Raw genomic sequence first — 13,291 nt, 5'->3', positions numbered from 1 at the left:
TTGGCCAAATGTGGGTTTCTCAGAATAGTGTTTGTGAAATCTTTTCAGTCTGGTATGTGCCTATAACCTTGCTAAGATAGATTATGACTGAAGGCCAGTGATGCATTCATAATAAAAAGCTCCATGAGCTTTTTTTTTTTTTTTTTGAGGAAATGGATTGTGACACTGGAAATATTTACAAACTATGTTTTAAAATATTTAAATAAAAATAGACTTCCAGTTTAACCTGGCAGATTCAATACACCCTTATATCCGAGCTTCATTGCCGCCCTCTCCTCCCTGTCCAAAATTACAATGAAGGACTAAAAAGGCATAAACTCATAAGGACAGAGAGAATTAGAGGGAGAGAAGAGTAGAGAAGATGGAAAGTGGTTTGAAGAATGGTAACTCACTTAGCAGAGGAGGCTGAAACCCAAGCGTCTAAGTAAGGAAAGATTAATGAGAAACAAAAGATTTGTTAACAGAACACCTGAAACCTTCTGACATTGAAGACAGCAGTACAGTGGAAGGGGCAAAAGAGGACAAGGTCTTGGAGATGAAGACAGAGAGAGTGACAGTTTGTCAAAGGATCCTTTAGACCTCTAATCCACACCACTAGAGTATGACCTTTCTCTAACCCCTGTAGAACACGGAGTTCCTTCTCTGGAGAAACTGACCAGTCTTTGGCTCAGGGGATTCCCACCAACCTCCCTGCTCCCACTACGGCACTGGTATTACTGCTTGGGCCCTGGTCTTCAACTTCAAGACTAGAGTGGAAAATCAACGGAAAAACTCAGTAAGTCCAGAGAAAAAACTCACATATAATGACATTGGTTGTGAGGGTCTGTCCCACAAAAGAGCTGGCTCAGCACCTGATCACTCTGCACGCTGCCAGGGGACAATTCTAATTAAATCACACAGATCCTCCGAAAAACTTCTTGGTGTCTCATATTTATGTATAAATCAACAGCCCAGATAATCAGACTTTTGAGGGACGCTACCCAAATAGATGACAGAGGCCAGAATGTCTGTGTGTGGGGAGACCTACCAATTTTGAACAAAAAGAAAATATTATGAGGAAGAGGCAAAAAGCAAAATGGACTTAAAGAAAAGTCACAACTATCTTTAGAGAGATGAGAAGATCTTACAGCTATGAAATAAGATGGGAAGGTATTAACACAGCACAACAAAAAGAAAGTATCAGAAGAAAGCACTCTTAGAAGTTAAAACAATTAGAGCAGAAACAAAAAAAGTCAACAGAAAGTTTAGAAGACAAAATTGAGGCATTCTTACATAAAGAAGAAAAATAAAACCTTGAAAGTAGAACACTGGCCGAGTGTGGTCGCTCACACCTGTAATCCCAGCACTTTGGGAGGCCAACGCAGGTGGATCACCTGAGGTCAGGAGTTCAAGACCAGCCTGACCAACATGGTGAAACCTGTCTTTACTAAAAATACAAAAACAATTAGCTGGGTGGTGGTGGGTGCCTGTAATCCCAGCTACTCGGGAGGCTGAGGCAGGAGAATTGTTTGAACCCAGGAATCGGACGTTACAGTGAGCTGAGATTACACCATTGCACTCCAGCCTGCGTGACGGTGTGAGAAAAAAAAAAAAGCAAAAGAAAATATGACACTGGATTGTCTCATTCCTTCTTTAAACCCTCCTTTCTCTTGTCTCCCTGTACTGTTCATGGTGGGATACCAAAACCTCCTTTCTTAGACTTTCCTGTAATTAGATTTGCCTTTTGATACATTTCTGGTCAAGGAGTCATAAGGTTAAGTTTGTAGAATATTTCTCCTGACACAAATACAACCCTTTCTGCTTCATTCTGCTTCTTCTGCAGTTCTACCTTGAATGTGGATGAGATGGATGGAGCTGCAGCAATTATCTTGTAGTCATGGGTAAGAGATCAAGAGAGTTCTAGAGATCTTTGCCCTGACATTCTTGAGCCTCTGAAATAACACTGGTCCAATGACTTTTTGACTTGTGTGAAAAAAAAAAAATCCCTAATTTTTTTGATCTACTGTTTAATTAGATATTCTTTTGATCCTAGTTGAATCATATTATAGACAATAAAGGTGAAAAAACCAGAGTTGTTTAGTATTTAACTATTAGAAGTTTCAGAAAGAGAAAACAGATGATGGGTAGAAGGAAATTATCAAAGGAATAAGAGAAGAAAATATTACGGAACTGAGCTTTCATGTCTTGAAATGACACAGTACCCTGAGTATCTTCATTTGACCCTGCTGCTATAGCAAAAACCAGAGACTGGATAATTCGTAAGCAATTGAAATTTACCTTTTACAAACTGGAGGCTGGGAAGTTCTGGGTCACAGTGTCAGCAGATGTGGTGTCTAGTGAAGGTCTGTCCCAAAGATGGTATTTTATTTTCTTTCTTTTTTTTTTTGAGACAGAGTCTTGCTCTGTTGCCAGGCTGGAGTGCAGGGGTGCAATCTCGGCTCACTGCAACCTCTGCCTTCTGGATTCAAGTGATTTTCCTGCCTCAGCCTCCCAAGTAGCTGGGACTACGGGCCACGCCACCACGCCCAGCTAATTTTTGCATTTTTAGTAGAGATGGGGTTTCACTATGTTGACCAGGATGGTCTCGATCTCCTGACCTCATGATCCCAAAGTGTTGGGATAACAGGCCTGAGCCACTGAGCCTGACCACAGATGGTATTTTCTCTGGTGTTCTCACATGGTAGCAAATGTGGAAGAGCAGAAAGGATAAACACTGCGCCCTCACGTGGCAGAAGAGATGAAAGGGCAATGGGCCTAGCTAGTTCCTTCCAGCCCTTTTTATAAAGGCATTATTCCCATTCACATGAGGGCAGCGGCCTCATGACCTAATCACCTCCCAAATGCCCCACCTTCTAATACCATTCCTTTGGGGTTTAAGTTTCAACATATGAATTTTGGAAGGCACATACATTCAAATCATGGCACCAGGTCACTAAAAACCACCAGGAAGTAGAATGGAAGTACTTCACAGTTTGCTTTCAGATAAATGTCAGAAAACTGGCTTTACAACAATAAAATAAGCTATGGTAAAAAGAATTAACACCGCCTAGATATTCAAAAGGTTTATCAATAACTACTAACCCCAAATGCTATGTTTAAGAAGATGGGAACTTGGAGAACCAGAGTAGATCCAGGATATTCATTCAACAAAATATGTTTAGTTTGGATTACTGGTTCATACCTGGAAATTGCTATAATTTCTTTTTGTTTGTTTTTTGCGTGTTCTCTGTGAACCTAAAAATCACTATGATTTTGTTATATTACTTTGAAAGATTATGTGCTCTGGAATGACACAGACCTGGTCTGGTCTCAGCTGTAAGGTGCAGACAATTCCTTTAACTTCTCTGCACCTATTTCCTCACCTGCATGGCTATTTTAGAGGTTATTGTCACGACTCACTGTGATTCTGTATTTAAAACTTCTGCACTGATCATCAGAGAAATGCGTATTAAACCACAATGAGATATCACCTCATACCTCTTGGAATGCTATTATCAAAAAGATGAAAGATAACAAATGCTAGCGAGGATGTGGAGAGCCGGGAAGCCTGGCGCACTGCTGGTGGGAATGTAAATTAGCACAGCCATTGCGGAAAACAGTATGAGGTTCCTCAAAAAATTAAATATAGTACTACCATATGATCTAGCAATCCCACTCCTGGGTATATATATCCAAAGGAAATAAAATCGGTATGTTGAAAGCTATCTGTACTGCCATGTTCATTGCAGCACTATTCACAATAGCCAAGATTTGAAACCAACGAAGTGTTCACCAGTGGATGGATGGATAAAGAAAATGGGGTTGGATAAAGAAAATGTGGATTTAAAAAATACACCATGGAATACTATTCAGTCTTTTTAAAAGGAGGGCATCCTGTTGCTTGTGACACAGATGAACCTGAAGGATATCATGCTCCATGAAATAAGTCAGGCACAGAAAGACAAATACTGCATGATCTCACTTACATGTGGAATCTTAAAAAGTTGAACTCATAGAAGTAGAGAGTAGAATAGGGGTTACCAGGGCTTTCGGGCTTGTTGGGGGGCAGCTGGGGAGATGGTCAAAGAATATAAAATTTCAGCTAGACAAGAGGAATATGTGTTCAAGAGATCTATTATACAACATTATAACTATAGTTAATAACATACTATATTTTTAAAAATTGCTAAGAGAGTAGATTTTAAGTTACCCCCAAAATGATAACTTTGTGAGCACATGGATATGTAAATAGCTTTATTTTATTTAATTTTTTTGAGACAGAGTTTTGCTCTTGTTGCCTAGGCTGGAGTGCAATGGCACGATCTCGGCTGACTGCAACCTCCTCCTCCCAGGTTCAAGTGATTCTCTTGCCTTAGCCTCCTGAGTAGCTGGGATTACAGGCATGTGCCACCATGCCTGACTAATTTTGTATTATTGTAGAGATGGGGTTTCCCCATGTTGGTCAGGCTAGTCCTGAACTCCTGACCTCAGGTGATCCGCCCGCCTTGACCTCCCAAAGTGCTGGGATCACAGGTGTGAGCCACTGCACCCAGCCTGTAATTAGTTTTATGTAACAATGTATAGGTATTCCAAAACCTGTTGTCCATGACAAATATACATAATAAAACCAAAAAGATCCTGGCACGGAGCTGGCATTTCTGAAGTGTTAATTCCTTATAATGCTATTTCTCAAATTGAGATTCTACCTGCATGTACATACCACAGTCTTCCATCTTTACTCTGTTGTAGTTCATGAGAGCTAGAGTTACCCTCAAGATTTTCTAGTTTGTTGGTTCCCAAACTGGGATTCCCCAGCTCTCAGGGCCTGAGAAAATTGTAAGCAGGGTCTGTGGGTCAGTTTCAACATGCTGAAATCCTAACAAAAATCATTCATAGGTAGGGGACCAGGTTAAGAAGGGATCAAGTGTCTTCATTTTTCTGTGTGATGTGGACTTATTGTGGTAACTCTGGTTGCATTATGATCATCAGAAGGCCTGCCTGACATTTATACATCTGATTTCTGAAGACGAAAAGCTTATTAGTTCCTATTTTAGAGATCCATTTTGGTAGGCAACATCTTTCAAAAACATGGAATTAATGGGAAAAAGTAGCAAAGAAGTTCACGAGTCTAGGGCACTGAGATCCACAAAGTTTAAGTAACTTTCCAAGGTCACGCAGCAGGTGGGTAGCAGTGCCAGGACCAGGACTGATTTCTCTTGACGCCTCAGAGCCTGCGTGTTCCATTACTTGCTGTGCCGTCTAGACCACCTTCTTTTCCACCTGGGTCCTTCATGTCCAAGGTGAGATTAAATATCACCTTGGAAACTGGCTTTTAGCTAGGATGTTGTAGTGTCGAGAGCAAAGGAAGTCTCCTCTACACTAGGACCCCAGGAATCTTGGTAAGGGAGAAGGTATTTCTGACCATTTGTTATGATCTGTAAGTTCAGCCAGGAATTTTTCTTTAGCTTTCTTTCTCAATTAGGTAAATGCGTGCTTTAGAAGATTTTAAATGCTTGGTTTCTTAAGAGAAAAAGAAAACTCTGCTGCTTGTTCATATTATTTGTGTTTTTCTCCATGCAAAGACAGGAGGTTTTCAGCCAAGGCAAATCCGAGTGGCTGACATTCCCACGGGAAAGTGGGCGGGGCATGAGAACAGGATGTGTACCTGTCTGGAAGCTGGAGCCTTTGATGAACTTCCACAAGAGCCCCGGAAGGAAGGTGTTTTGATAAGCTGTGGTCACCAGGTGGCGCTACGTACACGCTGTCAAGTCCAGCACTTTTTCAGACCTGCAGGATTTTTCCAGATTTACTGAAGCAGGAAAAAAACAAGAAAAACAAAACGGGTCTAGTACTTCAGCTCAGAATAGTTGAGTTGGAAGGAAGTGGAACCACCCCCCGCCCCCCGACAGCTTGCCCTCTTCAATCGTGTGGCAGAGAATCCACTTGGTGCTCTTTGGATTCATTGAGTAAGTGTGGAGCTGGCTGGCTTCTCATCGGAGTGTGGAATCAGGACGTGGCTGGTTCCGGCTGCAAGAAAGTCCTGGCTGTTCTGCGAGGGCAGAGGAGCTCCAGCGTCAGGGCTCCAGCAGAGGCGATCACTAGGGCGGCACCAGGCCTTTACTTCGGACTAGTCTGACCTTAAGGGGAAAGGCAATTTCCCTTTCTATATGGGAATTCATTTCCTTTGTTGCTTTCCTTTTTATTTTCTTCCCAGGGACCGTTGATTCTGGCCAGGTTGGGACCTGGGAGGAGGGGATGGATGAGGTGGGAACCAGCAGTGCCCTTTCTTCCTTCTATCGCTCTGCTCCCAGGTAACACCCTCCAGCACCCAAACCTACCCCCGTCCTCCAAAGGAAAAATGCACATGATTCCATGTCTGTCCACGTGCTGAATTTCCTGGCCAGTTCTGATTTGAAATATCTTGAAAGTTTGCTTTCCAGGGGCCACTTTGTATTAAAAGGATTAAAAAATAAATGAATTCCCATATCTCCAATCTGGAAGTCTTGGTACCATAAAAAAGAACTGAGCTATCAGCCCTGTGGTACCTTCGAGTCTAGCCTAAAGGCCACTGTCTGGTGGTTATCAACGTGCTGGCCAATGTGGAGGCACCAGGCCAGCTCCCATGGGATCTCTGTTGATGAAGCAATGACTCCAGCAGATACTAGCAGCACCTGCACAGCCAGAGCCACACCCAGGCACTTGCTTTGCTGCAGTTTGGGAGGGATCAGTGCTCCAGAGCAGTGGCTTCCAAACCTTAGTATGCCTCAGTTGCTGGGCTCCACTCCCAGAGTTTCTGGGTGAGTGGGTCCTGGGTGCAGCTGGGAAATTTGCATTTTTAACAATTTCCCCCTGAGGCTGATGCTACAGTCTGGGGACCACACTTTGAGAACTACTATTTTCAGAGCAAAATGCTGGGGGGCGGTGTGGGGGGAAGGAGCAGCAGGAAACAGCTGAAGGCTGTGGCGTGCCAGGTGTGCATGCCAGGATTGCAGGGTCACCAGCAGGGCCGGTCCTCCAGGGCTACTGGAAATCCTTATCCCTCCTCTAGAGACTAGTAGTTCTGAAACCTGGCAGCACATTGTAATCACTTTGGGAGCTTAAAAAAAATTACTGATGACTGGCTCCTAGCCCGAGACGTCCTGATTTAATTGGTTCAGAATGTGGTTTGGGCCCTGGAAGCTTTAAAAGCTCCTTAGGTGTTTCTGATGAGTAGCCCAGGTTGAAAAATCATGGTACTAGGTCCACCTCTTACCATATTCTTATATCTAGTCCCCAGTGAGTGTAAGTTCTCATCACCCATTCTCAAACCCTTCCAGCTGTCTCTCATGCCTCCCTGCCTTAGGCTGAAAAACACTTGCACCTGTCTCTGAGTACTGACCTCCTATTTATCCTTCAAGAACCAGGTAAATATTTCTTCCATGGTGAAGACGTTTCTGGCTTTCCTAACAGTTCATCTCCTAAAGCACTTTAGATGCACTAGAATTGTAACCTTCATCTTTCACTTCATTGTGATTACTGTCACGTGCTGAATAAGGATGTATCAGTGGAAAACCGACTGTGTATGAAGGTGGTCCCATAAGATTATAATGGGGCTGAAAAATTCCTATCATCTAGTGACACTGCAGCCATTGTAATGTTGTAGCTCAATTACTTTATTTTAAAAATAAACTTAGCGGGCTGGGGGCGGTGGCTCACGTAATCCCAGCACTTTGGGAGACCGAGGTGGGGAGATCACCTGAGGTCGGGAGTTCAAGACCCAAACCAGCACCCAAACCTACCCCCGTCCTCCAAAGGAAAAATGCACATGATTCCATGTCTGTCCACGTGCTGAATTTCCTGGCCAGTTCTGATTTGAAATATCTTGAAAGTTTGCTTTCCAGGGACCACTTTGTATTAAAAGGATTTCCCCTGGCCAACATGGCGAAACCGCCTCTCTACTAAAAATACAAAAATTAGCCGGGCGGGCGTGGTGGCACGTGTCTGTAATCCCAGCTACTTAAGAGGCTGAGGCAGAAGAATTGCTTGAACCTGGGAGGCGGAGGCTGCAGTGAGCCGAGATCGCGTCATTGCGCTCCACCCTGGGCAACAAGAGCGAAACTCCATCTCAGAAAAAAAAAACAAACAAAAAAACAAAAATGTAGCCTAAGTATACTGTGTTTATGAAGTTGACAGTCATATCCTCGGCCTTCACATTCACTCACCACTCACGGACTCACTGAGAGCAACCTCCAGTCCTGCAGCAGCCGTTTTGGTAAGTGCCCTATTCGGATGAACCATTTTTAATCTTTTTTACTGTATTTGTACTGTACCTTTTTCACGTTTAGATTTATTTAGATACACAACTACTTACCATCGTGTTACAAGTGCCTGTGATATTCAGTACGGTTACTTGCTGTACAGGTTTGCAGCCCAGGAGCAACAGACTTTACCCTGTAGCCTGTTTGTGTTGGAGGGTGTAGGCTGTACCATCCAGGTTTCTGTGAGTGCACTCCATGATGCCCACACAGCAAAACTGCCTAACGATGCATTTCTCAGAATGTAACCCTGTCGTAAAGCCCTGAATATGTCGGTGTTCCTATCTTCCCTCCCTACTTGATGGTTAGTAAAATTTCAGGATTGAATGTATCTCATAGTTGGAGATAATGTTAAAAATGCGCAGGTTCTGTTTTTTATTTGTTTTTTGGAGACAGGGTCTCGCTTTGTAGCCCAGGCTGGAGTGCAGTGGTGCAGTCATGGCTCACTGCAGCCTTGACCTCCCAGACTCAAGCCTCCTTAGTAGCTGAGACCACAGGTGTGCGCCACCACGCCTGGCTAATTTTTCTTTTTTTTTTTTTTTTGAGACGGAGTTTCACTCTTGTTACCCAGGCTGGAGTGCAATGGCGCGATCTCGGCTCACCGCAACCTCCGCCTCCTGGGTTCAGGCAATTCTCCTGCCTCAGCCTCCTGAGTAGCTGGATTACAGGCACGCACCACCATGCCCAGCTAATGTTTTGTATTTTTAGTAGAGACAGGGTTTCACCATGTTGACCAGGATGGTCTCGATCTCCTGACCTCGTGATCCACCCGCCTCGGCCTCCCAAAGTGCTGGGATTACAGGCTTGAGCCACCGCGCCCGGCAATTTTTGTTTTTTGTAGAGATGGGCCTTCACCATGTTGGCCAGGCTGGTCTTGAAATCCTGGGCTCAAGCAATCTGCCTGCCTTGGCCTCCCAAAGTGTTGTGATTATAGGCACAAGCCACTATGCTCGGCCATTGCACAAGTTCTGGATAAGGAAGTTAATTAGTATCAGCCCTGTGCAATCAACCTATTGCCTCCATTGGGGTCAGACTTGGGTAGGTGCTTGAGAAGCGAAGTCGAGTGAGCCGTGCGCACTGCCCTGAGGAATGAATTCCTCTGGAGGCCGAGCTCTCTGAGGCTCCCTGTGCTTTCATCATGAAGTTTAGCCTGGGAACTGCTTTCAGAGATATCAACCTGGAGCACAGAGGGACCTGGGTCTCCTTTTCATCATGCTCTTCTGTGGCTCTCGCCACCCGCAGGATTAAGCGGGTTTCTTTGCATGTCTTTCATGAATGTGCCCTTGTCTACCTCTCCCAGATATTCAATTCCTTGACCCCGTTTAATGCTTGGATCCTAGTTCCCTGCACACACCATGCCATTGCCAACTTACATCTTTCTGTTCCTCCGAGATGACCTTCTCATCTTTGCTAGGCTGGCTAACTGCCATGGCTTGAGGGCCTTCCTGACCCCCACACTGAGTGTCTTCTCCTGTGTTATATTCTCTAAGCATTTTTAATATAACTCTATCATTATGTGGAAATAATCCAAACTAGTTTTTTGTGAGCCTGACACACAGTAGGTGCTTTATGAGTGTTGAACTGAGATGAATGCTTACACAGTGATTCTCAAACTTTATTCTACCTATGCACCATTCACACGCAAAACACACTCCCACACTTTATATCATGCATGACACATAGCGTTTCTTCATCCAGGGTAGTGGGTTTAGAATAGGTAGGGACGTCTTTCCAGGGGAATCAGGATATGAGTGGGAGGTAGGCTGGGACTAACAGAAATACTCTCCTCTTGCCACCTAGATTCTAATGTGTGTCTTGTTCTCAAGTCGAGAGCTGCTGAATTACTATAGGGCAGGTGGTGTGCTAGGCACTTTAAAAATTATCTCTAGAACGTTCACAACAGTCTTGCTAGGTGGTTATTATTATCCTCATTTTATGGATGATGAAACTGACGTTAAATGATTTGTGCAAAGCCACATAGCTGTTGTGATAGGTTTTTCTTGCAGTGCTATAAAGCAATACCGGACGCTGAGTAATCTGTAAGAAAGGAGGTATTACTGGCTCACAGTTCTGCAGGTTCTACAGGAAGCATAGCAGCATCTGCTTCTGGGGAGGCCTAAGGAAGCTTCCAATCGTGGTGGAGTGCAAAGTAGAAGCAGGCCTATCACATGGCAAAACAGGAGCGAGGGAGGGGGAGGTGCTAGACACTTTGAAGTGACCAGATCTCATGAGGATGAACTCACTCTTGTGAGGACAGCATCCAGGTTTTGGGGCTAAATCATTTATGAGAAATCCACTCCCATGAGTCAGTCACCTTCAACACGGGGGATTACAATCCAACATGAGATTTGGGCAGGGCACATATCCTAACTCACTTAGCTGATAAGTGACAGACGGATGCTTGGAGGCACTCTACTTTCTGATGTTGCCATGTCTGTTTCCCCCAGAAGAACTGGGTTTCCCTTAAAGGCACCGACGTGGTCTTAGTAATTTTTATATCCCCAGTACCTGACACAGAGCCTGGTGTCAGAAGGTCCCCGGTAAATGAGTGCCGAACTGAACAGAATCATTCTTGGTCATTTCCCTCTGCCACTTAGTTACAAATGTTAGGTATGACACATTTAGACCTGGTGTGGTGGTGCCTTCATTCCCAGAGCCTTCATGGGTCAAATAAGCAGGTCTGTCCAGACATATCATGCCAGCGCTGTTTTAATTGATCATTGCCTATGAAGAACCTCGTCAGATTCTAATATTACAGCCCCCCCCTCCCTATGTCAGGGTTGGATTGTACTTCTCCTTTCTAGATCCTCTGTTTTTGTCCTCTTCTGCCATTCTGTTTACACTGTCCCTTCTGTGGACATGGCCTTTTTCTAGTTTTCCTGGTAGAATTCTATCTGTATCACCTCTTGGACTCTTTCTATTGGCTGCTTTTGTTTCCTTCTTGTTACGTGTTGAGTAATTTTTTGAGATGGAGCTTCGCTCTTGTCGCCCAGGCTAGAGTGCAATGGCGCGATCTCGGCTCACTGCAACCTTTGCCTCTGATTTTCAAGTGATTCTCCTGCCTCAGCCTCCTGAATAGCTGGGATTACAGGCGCATGCCACCATACCTGGCTGATTTTTTATATTTTTGGTAGAGATGGGGTTTCACCATGTTGGCCAGGCTGGTCTTGAACTCCTGACCTCAGGTGACCCACCTGCCTCATCCTCCCAAAGTGTTGGGATTACAGGTGTGAGCCACCGCGCCTGGCTGAGTACTTTTTTATTACATGCTAAACATTATGGGTTTTATTGTCTTTGTTTAAAGAGCATTGCATTTGTTTTGGCAGGTGGTTAGTTTATTGGTGGGTTCGCTTGACATCATCCGCCCAGGTGGAAAGTGTGTCCTCTTTCCACCAGGTAGTCACAGTCCGTAGTAGTTAGATTTGGAAACATGTCTCTGGCCTTGCTAACATTTCAAACAGCAGCATGGAAACCAGCTCAGCGTCTCCTCTAATGCCCAAGCCCAGTTCATGTGACTGCCCCATAAATCCAGGAACATGGTACCTGTAACCCAGGCTGCACGCCCCGAGGGTGAGATAAATACACAGCTGTGCCCTGAAAAATCAGGGCGAGAGGCGGCTTGAGCACCTAGAATCTATCCTATTAGAATTTCTATGTCCCCCAACTTTGCTTTTCTACTCCCTTGTCACCTTCCTCCCCTTCATCCAGAAACACGCAGCCCGAGCCTCACATGTGTGATGGGGCAGCTATTCCAGAGCTCCGCTGCCACGGTTTTGTTTCATTCACCGCAGCACTGTGAGTTAGCTTGGGTCTCATTCTACCATCTTGCTATTTGTTCTAGATTTTCCCATCTATTCTTTGTTCCCTCTCCCCGACTCTCTTGTCTCTTTCTGAATTAATGATGTGCAAGTATTCTATTTCCTCTATTGACTTTTCATCTACAGCTCTATTTTCTTTCTTTCACTTCCTTAGCTGAGCAGAGTCTGACTTGAATTAGTGAGACTTTATTTTTGCTTTAAGCAGGCAATGTTGTTTAAAGCAATTAAAAAAGAAAAGAGTTCTATAGTAACACATAGATTTACCATTTCTGGCACCTTCCTTTGTGTATTATAGATCTGTTTCTATTTGGTATCATTTCCCTTTGGCTTGAGGAACTTCCTTTAATATTTTTTATTGTGCAGTTGTGCTGGTGATAAGTTATCTCAGCTTTTATTTATTTGAATGTGTTTTCATTTTGCCTTCATTTTTGAAGGATATTTCCATTGTATGTAGAATTGTAAGTTAGCAGTTTTTCTCTTTTAGAACTTCAAAGATGTTACTCTGTTATCTTCAGGATTGCAACATTTCTGATGTCAGTGATAATTCTCATTACTGCACCACTGTAGTCAGGTGGGATTTTTTTTTTGTCCCCTGAATTCTTTTAAGATCTTTTCTTCATCATTGTTTTACAGCAGTTAAGCTGTGATGTGCTTAAGTGTGGTTTTCTTTGTGTTTATCTTATTTAAGGTACATTGAGATTCTTGGATCAGTGAATTTGTATTTGTTTGTCACATTAGGAGGCCATTATTCTTTGAAATATTTCTTCTGCCCCAATCCCTCTTTGCTTTCCTGCTGAGACTATAGCTATGTATATGTTACACTGGTTAATAATGTCCCACATGTATCTCAAGCTCTATTCTTTTATTCTAGTCATTTTTTAAATCTATGTGTATCAATTTGGATAATTTCTATTGTTCTGTCTTCAAGTCTACTAATCTTTTCTTTTGCAGTATCTAATCTTCTGTTAAGCCCATCTTGTGGCTTATTTCAGTTTTATATATATACACACACACACATACAATTATTTCAGTTATATATATATATATACACACACACACACACACACACACATACATACATATATAAAATAACAGAATAGGTAGTAGGATATGTATAAAATATACATATATATATATACACACATAATATATATATATATATATATATACACACATAATATATATATATATACACACACA

General features: G+C 43.3%; 2 long non-coding RNA genes across 2 annotated transcripts; one reads left to right on the top strand and one right to left on the bottom strand.

Annotated features, from left to right (window-relative positions):
* Nucleotides 1-307: 307 nt before the first annotated feature.
* On the top strand, nucleotides 308-1,971 carry LOC116533765. Its single transcript, XR_004261443.1, has 2 exons — nucleotides 308-775; nucleotides 1,823-1,971. It is a non-coding gene; the product is annotated as an uncharacterized LOC116533765 (long non-coding RNA).
* A 3,785-nt stretch (nucleotides 1,972-5,756) lies between these two features.
* Nucleotides 5,757-7,855, bottom strand: LOC116533792. Its single transcript, XR_004261451.1, has 2 exons — nucleotides 7,754-7,855; nucleotides 5,757-6,313 (listed from the first exon to the last, which is right to left on the bottom strand). It is a non-coding gene; the product is annotated as an uncharacterized LOC116533792 (long non-coding RNA).
* Between the last annotated feature and the right edge of the window lie 5,436 nt (nucleotides 7,856-13,291).

The sequence above is a fragment of the Sapajus apella genome, unplaced genomic scaffold (genome assembly GCF_009761245.1).
Source record: "Sapajus apella isolate SASKATOON/1434 unplaced genomic scaffold, GSC_monkey_1.0 scaffold84, whole genome shotgun sequence".
In the NCBI taxonomy this organism is placed as follows: Eukaryota; Metazoa; Chordata; class Mammalia; order Primates; family Cebidae; genus Sapajus; species Sapajus apella.
The sequence above is the reverse complement of the archived record's forward strand: the minus strand, read 5'-3'. Positions and strand labels throughout refer to the sequence as shown.